The sequence below is a fragment of the Ambystoma mexicanum genome, chromosome 8 (assembly GCF_040938575.1).
Source record: "Ambystoma mexicanum isolate Mex_15411 chromosome 8, UKY_AmexF1_1, whole genome shotgun sequence".
Classification (NCBI taxonomy): domain Eukaryota; kingdom Metazoa; phylum Chordata; class Amphibia; order Caudata; family Ambystomatidae; genus Ambystoma; species Ambystoma mexicanum.
The window spans coordinates 943,960,583-943,976,033 of NC_090929.1; the positions used below are offsets into that span (position 1 = coordinate 943,960,583).

At 58.3% G+C, this 15,451-nt stretch overlaps 1 protein-coding gene across 1 annotated transcript in view; it reads left to right on the forward strand.

Moving 5' to 3' along the window:
* LOC138472584 (rap1 GTPase-GDP dissociation stimulator 1-like) overlaps positions 1-15,451 on the forward strand; it is a 674,436-nt gene that overhangs the window by 632,703 nt on the left and 26,282 nt on the right. The gene's annotated exons all lie outside the window — the stretch shown is intronic.

Consider the following 15,451-nt stretch of genomic DNA (forward strand, 5'->3'; position numbering starts at 1 on the left):
ATGGTGGCTGAGGGGTAGGGGGTGGGTGGGAGACATGAGTGGGGGCCTGGTGGAGGCTGCCCCACACTGCTGGGGGGTGGGGGTGATAGGGGACATGAGTGGGGGCCTGGTGGGGCTGCCCATGGTGGCTGGGGGGTGGGGGTGATAGGGGACATGAGTGGGGGCCTGGTGGGAGATGCCCATGGTGGCTGGGAGGTGGGGGTGGTGGGAGACATGGGTGGGGGCATGGTGGAGGGTGCCCACACTGCTGGGGGGTGGGGGTGGTGGGAGACATGAGTGGGGGCCTGGTGGAGGCTGCCCCTGCACTGCTGGTGGGTGGGGTGGTGGTAGACATGGGTGGGAGCCTGGTGGAGGCTGCCCCTGCACTGCTGGGGGGTGGGGGTGGGTGGGAGACATGAGTGGGGGCCTGGTGGGGGATGCCCGTGGTGGCTGGGGGGTGGGGGTGGTGGGAGACATGGGTGGGGGCCTGGTGGAGGGTGCCCCACACTGCTGGGGGGGTGGGGGTGGTGGGAGACATGGGTGGGGGCCTGGTGGAGGCTGCCCATGGTGGCTGGGGGGTGGGGGTGGTGGTAGACATGGGTGGGGGCCTGGTGGAGGGTGCCCCACACTGCTGGGGGGGTGGTGGGAGACATGGGTGGGGGCCTGGTGGAGGCTGCCCATGGTGGCTGGGGGGTGGGGGTGGTGGTAGACATGGGTGGGAGCCTGGTGGAGGCTGCCCCTGCACTGCTGGGGGGTGGGGTGGGTGGGAGACATGAGTGGGGGCCTGGTGGAGGCTGCCCCTGCACTGCTGGGCGGTGGGGGTGATAGGGGATATGAGTGGGGGCCTGGTGGGGGCTGCCCATGGTGGCTGGGGGTGGGGGTGATAGGGGACATGAGTGGGGGCCTGGTGTGGGCTGCCCATGGTGGCTGTGGGGTGGGGGTGATAGGGGACATGAGTGGGGGCCTGGTGGAGGGTGCCCCACACTGCTGGGGGGTGGGGTGGTGGGAGACATGAGTGGGGGCCTGGTGGAGGCTGCCCCTGCACTGCTGGGGGGTGGGGGTGATAGGGGACATGAGTGGGGGCCTGGTGGGGGCTGCCCATGGTGGCTGGGGGGTGGGGGTGGTGGGAGACATGGGTAGGGGGCCTGGTGGAGGGTGCCCCACACTGCTGGGGGGGTGGGGGTGGTGGGAGACATGAGTGGGGGCCTGGTGGAGGCTGCCCCTGCACTGCTGGGGGGTGGGGATGGTGGTAGACATGGGTGGGAGCCTGGTGGAGGCTGCCCCTGCACTGCTGGGGGGTGGGGGTGGGTGGGAGACATGAGTGGGGGCCTGGTGGGGGATGCCCATGGTGGCTGGGGGGTGGGGGTGGTGGGAGACATGGGTTGGGGCCTGGTGGGGGGTGCCCCACACTGCTGGGGGCGTGGGGGTGGTGGGAGACATGAGTGGGGGCCTGGTGGAGGCTGCCCCTGCACTGCTGGGGGGTGGGGGTGGGTGGGGGACATGAGTGGGGGCCTGGTGGGGGATGCCCATGGTGGCTGGGGGGTGGGGTGGTGGGAGACATGGGTGGGGGCCTGGTGGGGGATGCCCATGGTGGCTGGGGTGTGGGGGTGGTGGGAGACATGGGTGGGAGCCTGGTGGAGGGTGCCCCCACACTGCTGGGGGGGGTGGGGTGGTGGGAGACATGAGTGGGGGCCTGGTGGAGGCTGCCCCTGCACTGCTGGGGGGTGGGGGTGGGTGGGAGACATGAGTGGGGGCCTGGTGGGGGATGCCCATGGTGGCTGGGGGGTGGGGGTGGTGGGAGACATGGGTGGGGGCCTGGTGGAGGGTGCCCCACACTGCTGGGGGGGTGGGGGTGGTGGGAGACATGGGTGGGGCCTGGTGGAGGCTGCCCATGGTGGCTGGGGGGTGGGGTGGTGGTAGACATGGGTGGGAGCCTGGTGGAGGCTGCCCCTGCACTGCTGGGGGGCGGGGGTGGGTGGGAGACATGAGTGGGGGCCTGGTGGGGGATGCCCATGGTGGCTGGGGGGTGGTGGTGGTGGGAGACATGAGTGGGGGCCTGGTGGAGACTGCCCCTGCACTGCTGGGGGGTGGGGGTGATAGGGGACATGAGTGGGGGCCTGGTGGGGGCTGCCCACGGTGGCTGGGGAGTGATGGGGAACATGAGTGGGGGCCTGGTGGGGGATGCCCATGGTGGCTGGGGGGTGGGGGTGGTGGGAGACATGGGTGGGGGCCTGGTGGAGGCTGCCCATGGTGGCTGGGGGGTGGGGGTGGTGGTAGACATGGGTGGGAGCCTGGTGGAGGCTGCCCCTGCACTGCTGGGGGGTGGGGTGGGTGGGTTTTAGACATGAGTGGGGGCCTGGTGGGGGATGCCCATGGTGGCTGGGGGGTGGGGGTGGTGGGAGACATGAGTGGGGGCCTGGTGGAGGCTGCACCTGCACTGCTGGGGGGTGGGGGTGATAGGGGACATGAGTGGGGGCCTGGTGGGGGCTGCCCATGGTGGCTGGGGGGTGGGGGTGATAGGGGACATGCGTGGGGGCCTAGTGGGGGATGCCCATGGTGGCTGGGGAGTGGGGGTGGTGGGAGACATGGGTGGGGGCCTGGTGGAGGGTGCCCCACACTGCTGGGGGGGGTGGGGGTGGTGGGAGACATGAGTGGGGGCCTGGTGGAGGCTGCCCCTGCACTGCTGGTGGGTGGGGGTGGTGGTAGACATGGGTGGGAGCCTGGTGGAGGCTGCCCCTGCACTGCTGGGGGGTGGGGGTGGGTGGGAGACATGTGTGGGGGCCTGGTGGAGGGTGCCCCACACTGCTGGGGGGGTGGGGGTGGTGGGAGACATGAGTGGGGGCCTGGTGGAGGCTGCCCCTGCACTGCTGGGGGGCGGGGGTGATAGGGGACATGAGTGGGGGCCTGGTGGGGGATGCCCATGGTGGCTGGGGGGTGGGGGTGGTGGGAGACATGAGTGGGGGCCTGGTGGAGGCTCCCCCTGCACTGCTGGGGAGGTGGGGGTGGTGGGAGACATGAGTGGGGGCCTGGTGGAGGCTGCCCATGGTGGCTGGGGGGTGGGGGTGGTGGTAGACATGGGTGGGAGCCTGGTGGAGGCTGCCCCTGCACTGCTGGGGGGTGGGGGTGGGTGGGAGACATGAGTGGGGGCCTGGTGGGGGATTCCCATGGTGGCTGGGGGGTGGGGGTGGTGGGAGACATGGGTGGGGGCCTGGTGGAGGGTGCCCCACACTGCTGGGGGGGTGGAGTGGTGGGAGACATGAGTGGGGGCCTGGTGGAGGCTGCCCTTGCACTGCTTGGGGGTGGGGGTGGGTGGGAGACATGAGTGGGGGCCTGGTGGGGGGTGCCCATGGTGGCTGGGGGGTGGGGGTGGTGGGAGACATGGGTGGGGGCCTGGTGGAGGGTGCCCCACACTGCTGGGGGTGTGGGGGTGGTGGTAGACATGGGTGGGGGCCTGGTGGAGGCTGCCCATGGTGGCTGGGGGGTGGGGGTGGTGTAGACATGGGTGGGAGCCTGGTGGAGGCTGCCCCTGCACTGCTGGGGGGTGGGGGTGGGTGGAAGACATGAGTGGGGGCCTGGTGGGGGATGCCCATGGTGGCTGGGGGGTGGGGAGGTGGGAGACATGGGTGGGGGCCTGGTGGAGGGTGCCCCACACTGCTGGGGGGTGGGAGGTGGGGGGTGGTAGACATGGGTGGGGGCCTGGTGGAGGGTGCTCCACACTGCTGGGGGAGTGGGGGTGGTGGGAGACATGAGTGGGGGCCTGGTGGAGGCTGTCCATGGTGGCTGGGGGGTGGGGGTGGTGGGAGACATGAGTGGGGGCCTGGTGGAGGCTGCCCCTGCACTGCTGGGGGGTGGGGGTGGTGGGAGACATGAGTGGGGGCCTGGTGGAGGCTGCCCATGGTGGCTTGGGGTGGGGTGGTGGGAGACATGAGTGGGGGCCTGGTGGAGGCTGCCCCTGCACTGCTGGGGGGTGGGGGTGATAGGGGACATGAGTGGGTGCCTGGTGGGGGCTGCCCATGGTGGCTGGGGGGTGGGGGCGATAGGGGACATGAGTGGGGGCCTGATGGGGGATGCCCACGGTGGCTGGGGGGTGGGGGTGGTGGGAGACATGGGTGGGGGCCTGGTGGAGGGTGCCCCACACTGCTGGGGGGTGGGGGTGGTGGGAGACATGAGTGGGGGCCTGGTGGAGGCTGCCCCTGCACTGCTGGGGGGTGGTGGTAGACATGGGTGGGAGCCTGGTGGAGGCTGCCCCTGCACTGCTGGGGGGTGGGGTGGGTGGGCGACATGAGTGGGGGCCTGGTGGGGGATGCCCATGGTGGCCTGGGGGTGGGGGTGGGGGTGGTGGGAGACATGGGTGGGGGCCTGGTGGAGGGTGCCCCACACTGCTGGGGGGTGGGCGTGGTGGTAGACATGGGTGGGAGCCTGGTGGGGGCTGCCCATGGAGGCTGGGGGGTGGGGGTGGGTGGGAGACATGAGTGGGGGCCTGGTGGGGGATGCCCATGGTGGCTGGGGGGTGGGGTGGTGGGAGATATGGGTGGGGGCCTGGTGGAGGGTGCCCCACACTGCTGGGGGGTGGGGTGGTGGGAGACATGAGTGGGGGCCTGGTGGAGGCTGCCCCTGCACTGCTGGGGGGTGGGGGTGGTGGTAGACATGGGTGGGAGCCTGGTGGGGGCTGCCCATGGTGGCTGGGGGGTGGGGGTGGGTGGGAGACATGAGTGGGGGCCTGGTGGGGGCTGCCCATGGTGGCTGGGGGGTGGGGGTGATAGGGGACATGAGTGGGGGCCTGGTGGGGGCTGCCCATGGTGGTTGGGGGTGGGTGGGAGACATGAGTGGGGGCCTGGTGAGGGCTGCCCATGGTGGCTAGGGGGTGGGGGGTGGTAGACATGGGTGGGGGCCTGGTGGAGGGTGCCCCACACTACTGGGGGGGTTGGGGTGGTGGGAGACATGAGTGGGGGCCTGGTGGAGGCTGCCCATGGTGGCTGGGGGGTGAGGGTGGTGGGAGACATGAGTGGGGGCCTGGTGGAGGCTGCCCCTGCACTGCTGGGGGGTGGGGGTGGTGGGAGACATGAGTGGGGGCCTGGTGGAGGCTGCCCCTGCACTGCTGGGGGGTGGGGGTGATAGGGGACATGAGTGGGGACCTGGTGGGGGATGCCCATGGTGGCTGGGGGGTGGGGGTGGTGGGAGACATGAGTGGGGGCCTGGCGGGGGCTGCCCATGGTGGCTGGGGGGTGGGGGTGATAGGGGACATGAGTGGGGGCCTGGTGGAGGGTGCCCCACACTGCTGGAGGGGTGGGGGTGGTGGGAGACATGAGTGGGGGCCTGGTGGAGGCTGCCCCTGCACTGCTGGGGGGTGGGGGTGATAGAGGACATGAGTGGGGGCCTGGTGGGGGATGCCCATGGTGGCTGGGGGGTGGGGGTGGTGGGAGACATGGGTGGGGGCCTGGTGGGGGCTGCCCATGGTGGCTGGGGGGTGGGGTGATAGGGGACATGAGTGGGGGCCTGGTGGAGGCTGCCCATGGTGGCTGGGGGTGGTGGGAGACATGAGTGGGAGCCTGGTCGGGGCTGCCCATGGTGGCTGGGGGGTGGGGGTGATAGGGGACATGAGTGGGGGCCTGGTGGGGACTGCCCATTGTGGCTGGGGGGTGGGGGTGGTAGACATGGGTGGGGGCCTGGTGGGGGATGCCCATGGTGGCTGGGGGGTGGGGGTGGTGGTAGATATGGGTGGGGGCCTGGTGGAGGGTGCCCCACACTGCTGGGGGGTGGGGGTGGTGGGAGACATGAGTGGGGGCCTGGTGGAGGCTGCCCCTGCACTGCTGGGGGGTGGGGGTGATAGGGGACATGAGTGGGGGCCTGGTGGGGGATGCCCATGGTGGCTGGGGGGTGGGGGTGGTGGGAGACATGAGTGGGGGCCTGGCGGGGGCTGCCCATGGTGGCTGGGGGGTGGGGGTGATAAGGGACATGAGTGGGGGCCTGGTGGACGGTGCCCCACACTGCTGGAGGGGTGGGGGTGGTGGGAGACATGAGTGGGGGCCTGGTGGAGGCTGCCCCTGCACTGCTGGGGGGTGGGGGTGATAGAGGACATGAGTGGGGGCCTGGTGGGGGATGCCCATGGTGGCTGGGGGGTGGGGGTGGTAGACATGGGTGGGGGCCTGGTGGAGGGTGCCCCACACTGCTGGGGGGGGGGGTGGGAGGCATGAGTGGGGGCCTGGTGGAGGCTGCCCATGGTGGCTGGGGGTGGGGGTGGTGGGAGACATGAGTGGGGGCCTGGTGGAGGCTGCCCCTGCACTGCTGGGGGGTGGGGTTGATAGGGGACATGAGTGGGGGCCTGGTGGAGGCTGCCCATGGTGGCTGGGGGGTGGGGGTGGTGGGAGACATGAGTGGGGGCCTGGTGGAGGCTGCCCCTGCATTGCTGGGGGGTGGGGGTGGTGGTAGACATGGGTGGGAGCCTGGTGGGGGCTGCCCATGGTGGCTGGGGGGTGGGGGTGGGTGGGAGACATGAGTGGGGGCCTGGTGGGGGCTGCCCATGGTGACTGGGGGTGGGGGAGGGGTGGTAGACATGGGTGGGAGTCTGGTGGGGGCTGCCCATGGTGGGTGGGGGGTGGTGGGAGACATGAGTGGGGGCCTGGTGGAGGGTGCCCCACACTGCTGGGGGGGGTGGAGGTGGGATACATGAGCAGGTGTGCAGGGTAGTCCCCTGTTTTGTGGGCTGCCTGCAGGGGCCGTGGAGGGTGTACAGGGAACACCGGTGAGGACCCACCCAGCCTAATCGCGTGTGATTATTCCTGCGCACCCCTGTAATACACGTACCCAGCCAAATCGCGTGTGATAATTCCCGCGCACCCCTGTAATACACGTACCCAGCCAAATCGCGTGTGATTATTCCTGCGCACCCCTGTAATACACGTACCCTGGCTAATCGCATGTAAAACTTCACGCGTACCCCTGCAATACACGTACCCAGCCAAATCGCGTGTGAAAATTCCTGCGTACCCCTGTAATACACGTACCCTGGCTAATCGCGTGTTTAACTTCACGCGTACCCCTGTCATACACGTACCCTGGCTAATCGCATGTAAAACTTCCTGCGTACCCCTGATATGAACATTACCCGCTTTGCGTTCCTTGTTTGGCAGCCCTGTAAACTGGTCCAGGGTTAGCGCAGCCCTTTGCGATGATTTAGCGATTTTGATGGCTTTTCGTGGCGCGAGGGCGTTCTTGGGGGCGTTACTGGCGCTGCTGCAGGGTCGCTGCGATACTCTGCGCCACGGCTGGTTTGGGAGCCTAAAATCCATGAATACGCTGTGCGCGGAAATCGGTTTTGGCGCACGCGCCTGGCGCAGACAATCGCACGCGGACACTATGCGCCAGCCGCTTGCGACACTTTTCTGCGAAATTCTATGAATAACCCTGACAGTGTTGTCATGGAACAGCCAAGATGGCAGCCCTGGTGAATCAAAAGCTGAAGGAGCTGCCAGTGACAAAGTGGACATAATTCAGGCAACAGCTCATTGTGTGGTGTCCCCCATAAATATTGGGGGTGCCTTTGTTGGAGAAAAGGCACTGCACCACCTCATTAGTGTTGTCATGGGATGGAACAGTCAGTCCTATCACTTGAGGTTTCTCTAAAGATGTTGCCCCCGCCCACGGCTTCACCCAGCAAACTGCAAGTGAATGCAGTCAGCGTGTGCGAGGTTATTCCCCTCCACCCCCGTCCCCCAAGCGTCCCCCATTTCGCTTTCTGCTGTACAGGCATCTACGCCAGATTGGTGTTGGGGGAGAGAAGGACGATCACCCATGCACACCTGTCAAATTTTTGTGTTATGTAAGTACACGATAGTCGTTCAAATATCCATGTGTACACAGACAATTTAGTCCAGCCACTGTGCCATTGGCTGTGAATAGAAGGGGTCTTAAAGTAGGTATGCCCGATGTGGGGTTAGATGCCACCTCTCCAGCCCACACACATACTCGTCTACATGAACAGGCCGACACGTAGGGACGAACTGCTTCATTTGTGTATTTCCTACTTTCTCCTTTGTGCAGATGTGTTGTGCTGTAAACATTTAGAGAGCCAACAGATATCTAAAACGGTATCCGTGTTGTTTAGCTGCCTGGGGAAAACACATACATATTGCCACGTTCTTGTGAATTAGAATCGAACAAGTCAACCAGCTCCCACTTACTTTCTGCATGCTGGTACTTGTAGCCGCAGATTTTTAATCAGGATAGGAAAAGCACAAGAATCAGAATGCAAAGAAAACACCGCCCGTAACATGGGACACATTTCCCTCATTCAGTAGTCCACACATCAAAGTCGCCCTTCTCATGTGCTTTGCACTAAATATATTCAAATTCTGCTCGGTGTCTGTTTGATAGCTGTTTCTCTCACACCTGGCTGTTCTCCGATGGGCAGCCTTTTGATGACCAGTGACAACCACAAAAGTGTTTTTCCTGAGGGGAAAACTACAGTCTTGCGAGTTCAGAATGTACCGTGTCAGCAACTATGTGCACCCGCCATTTGCAGAATGCATACACAGTGAAGGAGATTTGGCATTTTTTAAGCCAGTGATTTTTTTTTCTGTTGTGTATTTTTTATACAAATTGTACATTTTACACAAGAAAGAAAAACTTTTTCAATTCTCATACCAATGTACTGGTTACAGATTGTCATAATAACTGGCACTATATACATGATCCATTTTCCCTAATACCAGTGATATCACACTTTTCAACACCTTTCGTATTTTCACCTACCCTACATATCCATGACTTAGATTCCCGTTAATAGGCACATTTCAATTATTCCTCTTTCAGCTTCAAATGGTTTCTTTTGGGAGTCTAGAAATGTTGGCAGGTTGACATGAGTGGGGGCCTGGTGGAGGCTGCCCCTGCATTGCTGGGGGGTGGGGGTGGTGGTAGACATGGGTGGGAGCCTGGTGGGGGCTGCCCATGGTGGCTGGGGGGTGGGGGTGGGTGGGAGACATGAGTGGGGGCCTGGTGGGGGCTGCCCATGGTGGCTGGGGGTGGGGGAGGGGTGGTAGACATGGGTGGGAGCCTGGTGGGGGCTGCCCATGGTGGCTGGGAGGGGGTGGGAGACATGAGTGGGGGCCTGGTGGAGGGTGCCCCACACTGCTGGGGGGGTGGAGGTGGGAGACATGAGCAGGTGTGCAGGGTAGTCCCCTGTTTTGTGGGCTGCCTGCAGGGGCCGTGGAGGGTGTACAGGGAACACCGGTGAGGACCCACCCAGCCTAATCGCGTGTGATTATTCCCGCGCACCCCTGTAATACACGTACCCAGCCAAATCGCGTGTGATAATTCCCGCGCACCCCTGTAATACACGTACCCAGCCAAATCGCGTGTGATTATTCCTGCGCACCCCTGTAATACACGTACCCTGGCTAATCGCATGTAAAACTTCACGCGTACCCCTGCAATACACGTACCCAGCCAAATCGCGTGTGAAAATTCCTGCGTACCCCTGTAATACACGTACCCTGGCTAATCGCGTGTTTAACTTCACGCGTACCCCTGTCATACACGTACCCTGGCTAATCGCATGTAAAACTTCCTGCGTACCCCTGATATGAACATTACCCGCTTTGCATTCCTTGTTTGGCAGCCCTGTAAACTGGTCCAGGGTTAGCGCAGCCCTTTGCGATGATTTAGATATTTTGATGGCTTTTCGTGGCGCGAGGGCGTTCTTGGGGGCGTTACTGGCGCTGCTGCAGGGTCGCTGCGATACTCTGCGCCACGGCTGGTTTGGCAGCCTAAAATCCATGAATACGCTGTGCGCGGAAATCGGTTTTGGCGCACGCGCCTGGCGCAGACAATCGCACGCGGACACTATGCGCCAGCCGCTTGCGACACTTTTATGCGAAATTTTATGAATAACCCTGACAGTGTTGTCATGGAACAGCCAAGATGGCAGCCCTGGTGAATCGAAAGCTGAAGGAGCTGCCAGTGACAAAGTGGACATAATTCAGGCAACAGCTCATTGTGTGGTGTCCCCCATAAATATTGGGGGTGCCTTTGTTGGAGAAAAGGCACTGCACCACCTCATTAGTGTTGTCATGGGATGGAACAGTCAGTCCTATCACTTGAGGTTTCTCTAAAGATGTTGCCCCCGCCCACGGCTTCACCCAGCAAACTGCAAGTGAATGCAGTCAGCGTGTGCGAGGTTATTCCCCTCCACCCCCGTCCCCCAAGCGTCCCCCATTTCTCTTTCTGCTGTACAGGCATCTATGCCAGATTGGTGTTGGGGGAGAGAAGGACGATCACCCATGCACACCTGTCAAATTTTTGTGTTATGTAAGTACACGATAGTCGTTCAAATATCCATGTGTACACAGACAATTTAGTGCAGCCACTGTGCCATTGGCTGTGAATAGAAGGGGTCTTAAAGTAGGTATGCCCGATGTGGGGTTAGATGCCACCTCTCCAGCCCACACACATACTCGTCAACATGAACAGGCCGACACGTAGGGACGAACTGCTTCATTTGTGTATTTACTACTTTCTCCTTTGTGCAGATGAGTTGTGCTGTAAACATTTAGAGAGCCAACAGATATCTAAAACGGTATCCGTGTTGTTTAGCTGCCTGGGGAAAACACATACATATTGCCACGTTCTTGTGAATTAGAATCGAACAACTCAACCAGCTCCCACTTACTTTCTGCATGCTGGTACTTGTAGCCGCAGATTTTTAATCAGGACAGGACAAGCACAAGAATCAGAATGCAAAGAAAACACCGCCCGTAACATGGGACACATTTCCCTCATTCAGTAGTCCACACATCAAAGTCGCCCTTCTCATGTGCTTTGCACTAAATATATTCAAATTCTGCTCGGTGTCTGTTTGATAGCTGTTTCTCTCACACCTGGCTGTTCTCCGATGGGCAGCCTTTTGAAGACCAGTGACAACCACAAAAGTGTTTTTCCTGAGGGGAAAACTACAGTCTTGCGAGTTCAGAATGTACCGTGTCAGCAATATGTGCACCCGCCATTTGCAGAATGCATACACAGTGAAGGAGATTTGGCATTTTTTAAGCCAGTGATTTTTTTTTTCTGTTGTGTATTTTTTATACAAATTGTACATTTTACACAAGAAAGAAAAACTTTTTCAATTCTCATACCAATGTACTGGTTACAGATTGTCATAATAACTGGCACTATATTCATGATCCATTTTCCCTAATACCAGTGATATCACACTTTTCAACACCTTTCGTATTTTCACCTACCCTACATATCCATGACTTAGATTCCCGTTAATAGGCACATTTCAATTATTCCTCTTTCAGCTTCAAATGGTTTCTTTTGGGAGTCTAGAAATGTTGGCAGGTATCTATAGGAACGCCCTTGGGTGCAGTAAAGGTGATCTTGACAGACCATGACCAGCAAACGCTACTATACCTCATCTCTTGGGTACAGTGGACATTGGTTATTGAGCTCCTGTGCTATCAATTCTACACATTCTCTTGGTGCGCTGGGGGTTACCTATACTCCTCCTGTACCAAATGCTGCTAATACTCAGGAATGCACTGGCCACTGGCTTTAGTAGAGATGTGCTGCTTCTTCCATTGGGCTTTGTTTCTTGTTCTTTCTTGATGGCGGAGCGCCTCATCCGGAAACAAACCATACAGCAGCCTAAGAAGGTGCCTTTAATTGTAAATTTGGACCACTAGTGAGCATACCTAACAAGGTTAACGCAATTTAACGGGAACCGGCACAAGAGGGATTCTCACAGAAACCACCTAGAATCTAAGCTTAGTTTATCGACTATGAGGAAAACCACAACATGAGACATAACTTACAAGAAGTGTGTGTTGAGAATAAATTGTGTGATAAACTAACAATTGTGAATTGTTAAGGATTTCAATCAGGCGACGCACACCTTAGTCTCGGCCTAGTATGCAGCGCGCAATTGAAATGCTTATATTCCTTTCTTAGATTCAATATTGAGATGTTATGTTATGTTACTTTGCATTTATATAGCGCCTTATGTGTCATTGGTATGATCTCAAGGCGCTGGTAGGTTGAACGCCCTCGGGATCCGTAGTTCAAGTCAGTAGAGAAAGAGAGGGAGAGAGTCATAAGGTGCATGGGAGCACCGGATATGTGTGCAGCTGGTGTGGTACTCGTATGATAGCTGCTTGTTAGCGGTAGGTATGGTGGTTGGGAGATCAGGAGTATGTGTTCATTCTGGTGGGGTGATACCCAGACTGATTTCTGGCTGCGTTAGGTCTGAGGAGACGCATAGGCTAGCGGGTGTGCTGACCCAGATGTGTTTAATTAGGATGATGTTTTAGTATGAGAAGAGCTATACCGAATGTGTCATACTATCGCTGTGTTCTAGTTGAATGGTGGTGTATAGGAGAGAGTAAGCGTGGTGATGTGATATGGTGGTTTTCAGTAAGGAGCTTGAGATCGAGCGCACATCTGAGCCATTTATTTTATCCTTTTTATTCACTCTTTCCTTTCAATCAGCTTCATCTGTTCATACATTTCGTCTGGTTCTTCATTGGTTTACTAGTCATTCCATCATTTGTTCGTTCATCTACATAAACTGCTCAGTCCAATCTATTGATCCGTTTCATCCGTTGCATCTGTTTAGAGTGTTCTGTCTGTTCTATTCTTTTTATTCATTCAATCGGTTCCATGTGTTTTACACACTGCATCAGTTACATCCGCTGCGTCTATTCTATTCACTCCATTCATTCCATCTAGTCCATCCGTTCAGTTCACATCTGTTCCGCCCACTCCATCCGTTCTGCCATCTCCACCCGTTCTGCCATCTCCACATGTTCCGCCCTCTCCATCTGTTCTGCCCTCTCTATCCGTTCCATCCACTCCATCCGTTCCAACCATTCCTTCCGTTCCATCCACTCCTTCCATTCCATCTACTCCATCCGTCCCATGTACTCCATCCGTCCCATGCACTCAGTCTGTCACATGTACTCCATCAGTTCTATGTACTCCATCAGTTCCATGCACTTTTATCCATTCCATGCACTCCATCCGTTCTATGTACTCCCTCCATTTTATGCACTCCATCCATTCTATCCATAACATCAACTCCATCCGTTCCATCCACTCCATTTGTTCCCATCATTCCATGCACTCCATCCGTTCCATGCACTCCATCTGTTCCCTCCATTCCATCTGTTCCCTCCACTCCATGCGTTCCATGCACTCCAGCCATTCCATGCACTCCAACCATTCCATGCACTCATCCGTTGCATGTGCTCCCTTAGTTCTATGCACTCCATCCGCTCTATCAGTTCCATGCATTCCATGTACTTCGTCCGTTCCATCCACTCCAACCGTTCAGTCGACTCCATCTGTTCCATCCACTCCATCCATTCCACCTAGTTCATCTGTTCCGTCTACTTCATCCGTTCCATCCACTCCATCCGTTCCACCCATTCCATCAGTTCCACCCACTTCATCGTTTCCACGCACTCCGTCCATCCCACGCACTCCGTCCATCCCACGCACTCCATCCTTCCCATGCACTCCATCTGTCCCATGCACTTCATCCGTCCCATGCACTTCATCTGTCCCATGCACTCCATCTGTTCCATGTACTCCTTCCGTTCTATGCACTCCATCCATTCTATTTGTTCTATGCATTCGCTCTGATCCATGCACTTCGTACGTTTCATCCACTCCTGACCGTTCCGTCGACTCTATCTGTCCCATCCACTCCGTCCGTTCTATCCACTCCATCCGTTCTATCCACTCCATCCGTTCTATCCACTCTGTCCCTTCCATCCACTCTATCCGTTCCATCCACTCTATCCGTTCCATCCACTCTATGCGTTCCATCTACTCTATCCGTTTGATCACTCTATGTGTTCAATCCGCTCCATGCATTCTATCTGCTCCATGCTTTCCATTTGATCCATCCACTCAGTCCGATCCAACCACTCCATCCGATCAGTCCATTCTTTTTGATCCCTCCACTTCATCCGTTCCATCTACTTCTTCCTTTCCATCTACTTCATCCGTTCCACGCACTTCATCCATCCCACGCACTCCATCCCACGCACTCATCCATCCCACGCACTCCAACCGTCCCTTGCGCTCCATCTGTCCCATGCACTCATCCGCTACATTCACTCTATCCGTTCCATCCATTCCACGCATTCGATCATTCCATGCACGCTATTGTATGCACTCCATCGGTTCCATCCTCTCCATCTGTTCCATCCATTCCATGCACTTTATCCATTCCATGCACTTTATCCATTCCATGCACTCCATCTGTTCCATCCACTTTATCTGCATTGTCCGTTCCATCCACTCCGTCCGTTCCTTCCACTCTGTCCGTTCCATCCACTCTGTCCGTTCCATCCGCTCCATGCGCTCTATCTGCTCCATGCGTTCCATCCGCTCCATGCGTTCTATCTGCTCCATGCGTTCTATCCGCTCCATGCATTCCATCTGATCCGTCCACTTCACCCAATCCATCTACTTCATCCATTCCGTCTGCTTCGTCCATTCCGTCTGCTTCATCCGTTCCATCTACTTCATCCGTTCCATCCACTCCGACGGTTCCATCGACACCCTCCTTTCCATCCACTCTGTTCATTCCATCCACTCTATCCGTTCTATCCACTCTATCCATTCCATCCACTCTATCCGTTCTATCCACTCTATCCCGTCCATCCGCTCCATGTGTTCTATCCGTCACTCAAGGCTTTCCATTTGATCGGTCCACTCCATCCGATCTAGCCATTCCATCCGATCAGTCTGCTCCATTTGATCCATCTACGTCATCCGATCCATTCACTCCATCCACTCCATCCGTTCCATCCACTCCATCCGTTCCATGCACTCTATCCATTCCATTCGATCAATCCACTCCGTCAGATCTAGCCATTCCATCCAATCTGTCCGCTCCATTTGATCCATCTACTTTATCTGTTCAATCCACTCCGACCGTTCCATCTGCCCCCTCCCTTCCATCCACTCTATTCGTTCCATCCACTCTATCCGTTCTATCCAGTCTATCCATTCCATCAACTCTATCCGTTCTATCCACTCTATCCGTTCCATCCGCTCCATGTGTTCTATCTGCCCTATGCTTTCCATTTGATCGATCCACTCCGTCCGATCTAGCCATTCCATCTGATCCGTCTGCTCCATTTCATCCATCTACGTCATCCGATCCATCCACTCCATCCACTTCATCCGATCCATCCACTTCATCCGATCCATCCACTCCATCCACTCCATCCGTTCCATCCACTTCATCCGTTCCATCCACTTCATCCGTTCCATTAACTTCATTCGTTCCGGCCACTTCATCCGTTCTGGCCTTCTTCATCTGTTCCGGCCACTTTATCCATTCCGGCTACTTTATCCGTTCCATTTGGTTCATCTCTTCCATCCACTTCATCCGTTACACCTACTGCACCTGTTTCATCTGCTGCATCCATTTCATCCGCAGCATCCATTTCACCCCTGCATC